Consider the following 4,082-nt stretch of genomic DNA (forward strand, 5'->3'; position numbering starts at 1 on the left):
TGCGTGCTTTTTGAGTCTAAATTCTTATGAAGTTAATGAACTTATAAAATTTTTTCCTTATGGAGTTTTATTCAACATCGGTGCGCATTTGCAATTACGCACCGAATCAGTATATTGAGTAATAACATATACTTTCCTAACTTATCACTAATTGGTATTCAAAATTTCGTTTAACTTTTTGAACACTAGATAAAGATAGTTGAAAAAAGGCAAATTAAGCAGAAAAATAAACTATAAAGGATAAAGATATAACATTCTTTTTTTTACATTTTTCTTTTTTTTGGGTGGCACGCATGCGCCAGTGTCCCTCCCCACGCCACGCCCCTGCTTCACGAATTAAATTTTTATGACGTAATAATTGAACATTTTGGGCTGGCAAAGCTGGCGAAAAGATGTTCATTAATCAAGGCTTCACACAATGTTGCTAATAAGTTGTAAACAATTTATTTTACTTGTTTTTTGCTTATAGTTTATATACTGTTTAGATAGCATTTGTATGCCTTTTTGTAGTATCACGGTTTAAGTAAAAGTGTTATAAGTTATATAAAAGTTTTTTTGTTTTAATAATAAATAATATTTAAAACATGCAGTGCTTTAAGGCTTCCGGTTTAAGTAAATTTCCTTTAAAAATGAAGTAAGTAATAAAAGCTAATTTAAAATTTCAAAACTGAAAGCTTTTATTTATTTTTGACTCTCGATAATACTTGTAACTGAGTACATAAGCGTCAAATGTTGGTATTGAAATTCTTATGCATTATTTTTAAAGGTTCAACTAAATGATTGAATTTAAAAATCTTACTTGTTATTGATTCAGCAGTTAAGAATGTTTATCGAATAAAATTTTCTCAATAAAGCATATATAAGAGTAAAAACATTAAGTTTAAAGTTTTTTATTAACAAAATAATTTTGTAAAATTTTGAATGTTTTTCATAAAAATTAATTACATAACAACTGATTTAATCAAGTAAAAATGAGATAACTATCAACAATATAATTACATTATTTGTTCGACTATTTAAAATAAATTTCATAAAAATCTTAACAATTTAAAAGTTTGTTGATGGATAAAATTAATATTTAACAGAAAAATATAAAAACGAAAAAGATTAATACTTATTAAAAGTAAAAGATTACGTGTCAAACCTTGAAAGCTATCGGAGTGTCATTTGCGTTGTAAAAGAGTTTTTTGTAAAACTACACAAAATTAAAAAATAAATCAATGGTCGAAGTGTTAGTTAAGTTTTTTTTTAAACAAAAGGAAGTTAATGATTCATTTTACTTGTTTTTGCTTATACTTGCTCTGTTTAGCTTATAATTTTATCGCTTATTTTATTTAATTTCAAAAACATTTGTCATAAAATATAACTTGATTATCTTTTGCGATATTGAAAGTACAACATTGTAAAATATCATACTTTGACATTATATTCGAAAAGCTTTGATAATGTGTACATTTATTCAAAGAAAATAAACACTGTTTAGATATCAACTAACTTTAATGTTTTACTGTCAAACTATCTTCAGAAACAATTGAAGGTTGATACAGGAAGAAGTTTTTGAACTTTACTATTTTTAACCAAAATATGAATATTTACGACAAGTTTTTAAAAGGGTTATATTTTTAGTATGCATTTTAAAAAAAAGTCCGAAAGAAACAAAATTGTTGGAATATAACAAGAACAAAAACATGTAAAAGTAGTAAACACAGTTCTACGGAGTTCTTCATGAAGCTTACCAAGTAGCTAATAATCATTTGGAAAGTTTCATGAAAATCTCCGTTCAGCTGTGTTACTTAGTTAGCACAGAGAAACGTACATCGTAATTCAATTATGCAAGTACCTCATGAATTAAATTTCTATGACGTAATAATTGAAATTTTTTAGGATATTTAAGCTGGCGAAACGCTGTGCATTATTTAATGCTTTACACAATGTTGCTAATAAGTTGTAAACAATTTGTTTTAATTTTGTTTTGTTTATAGTTTATATTCTGTATAGACAGCAATTAAATCTTTTACGCTTTAAGTAACAGTGTCAAATTTGTGTTAAACTTATTTTTTTTTATAATAAATAAAAATCTTTAAAACAAAAAATACTTTATTATTTCTGGTTTAAGTAAATTTCTTTTAAAATGAAGTAAGTAATATATATTAAGTTAGAATTTTAAAACTCAAATCTTTTATTTATTTTTAACTCTCGATATAACTTGTAACTGAGTCTATAAGCGTAAAATGTTGGTATTGAGATTCTTATGTAATTTTTATAATTAAAATTAAATGATCGAATTTTTAATCTTATTTGTAATTGTTTTAACATTCAAGAATGTTTAACAAGAAAAATTTATTACAAAAACATATATTAGAGTCAAAACAGTAAAGTTTAAGTACTTTATCAACACTATTTCAAATTTGGAAGAGTTTAAATATTTTTTATAGACATAAAACACATTTAAACTGATTAAAGCAAGTTAATGAGATAACTGTTAGGTAATAAAACTAAATAGCTAGTTTTAAAATAGCTTGTTCGACTTTTAAAATCAATTACATAAAAAACTTTACAATTTAAAATTTAGTTGAGGGATTAAATTAATATTTAAGCCAAAGAATTTAATACTTATTAAAACTAAAAGATTACGTGTCAAATCTTGAAAGCTATCGGAGTGTCATTTTCGTTGTCACAATGTTTTTTGTAAAATTACACAAAATTAAAAAAAAAACAATGGTCGAAGTGTAAGTATTTTTTTTAAACAAAAGGAAGTTAATGAATCACTTTAGTTGTTTTTTGCTTATACTTGCTCTGTTCAGCTTATAATTTTATCGCACATTTTATTTAGTTTCAAAAACATTTATCATAAAAATTAACTTGATTATATTTTGCGATATTGAAAGTACAACATTGTAAAATAACATACTTTGACATTACATTCAAAAAGATTTCATAACATGTACATTTATTTAAAGAAAATAAACAATGTTTAGAAATCAACTAACTTAAATGTTTTACTATCAAACTATCTTCAGAAACAAATAAAGGTTGATACAGGTAGAAGTTTTTGAACTTTACAATTTTTAACCAAAAAAAAGAATATTTAAGACAAATTTTCAAAAGTGTTATATTTTTAGCATGCTTTTTAAAAAAGGTCCAAAAGAAACAAGTTCATTGGAGTAAAACAAGAACAACAACATGTAGAAAATAACAAATACAGTTCTATGGAGTTCTTCATGATGCTTTCCATGTATGTACTAATTATTTGGAAAGTTTCATTAAAATCTCTGTTGAGCTGTGTTACTAAGTTAGCACAGATAAACGTACATCAATTTCAATAAGGCAAATACTTCTCGAATTAAATTTCTATGTCGTAATTATTGAAACTTTTTACGTCTAGTTAAGCTAGCGAAACAATGTACAATATTCCAGGCTTTACACAATGTTGCTAATCAGTTGTAAACAATTTATTTTACTTGTCTTTCGCTTATAGTTTATATTCTGTTTGGACAGAATATATATAACTTTTTAGTATCACGATTTAAGTAACAGTGTTATAATTTTTATTTAAATTTTTGCTTCAATTATAAAATAATATTTAAAACATGCAGTACTTTAAGGCTCCCAGTTTAAGTAAATTTTGTTTAAAATTGAAGTAAGTAATAAATGCTAGTTAAAATTTTAAAACTCAAAGCTTTTATTTAATTTTTACTCTCGATAAAACTTGTAACTTGTCTACAAGCGTAAAATATGGGTGTTGAGATTCTCATGTATTATTTTTAGAAGTTCAACTAAAGGATTAGATTTGAAAATCTTATTTGTAATTGATTCAGCAGACAGAAAATTTTTATCAGATAAAGTTTTTTCTTGAAAAGCATATATTAACGTAAAAACATTAAGTTTTAAGCATTTAATTCACAATAAATTTTTCAAAAACTTTAAATGCTTTTCATAAAAATTAATTACAAATCAACTGATTTAACCAAGTTAAAATTAAATAACTATCAGATAACATAATTACACAATTTGTTTGACTTTTAAAATCAATTACATTAAAAACTTCACAATTTAAAAGTTTGTTGAGGGATCGAATTAAT

Source organism: Thalia democratica, chromosome 4 (genome assembly GCF_965202585.1).
Source record: "Thalia democratica chromosome 4, ktThaDemo2.hap1.1, whole genome shotgun sequence".
NCBI lineage: Eukaryota > Metazoa > Chordata > Thaliacea > Salpida > Salpidae > Thalia > Thalia democratica.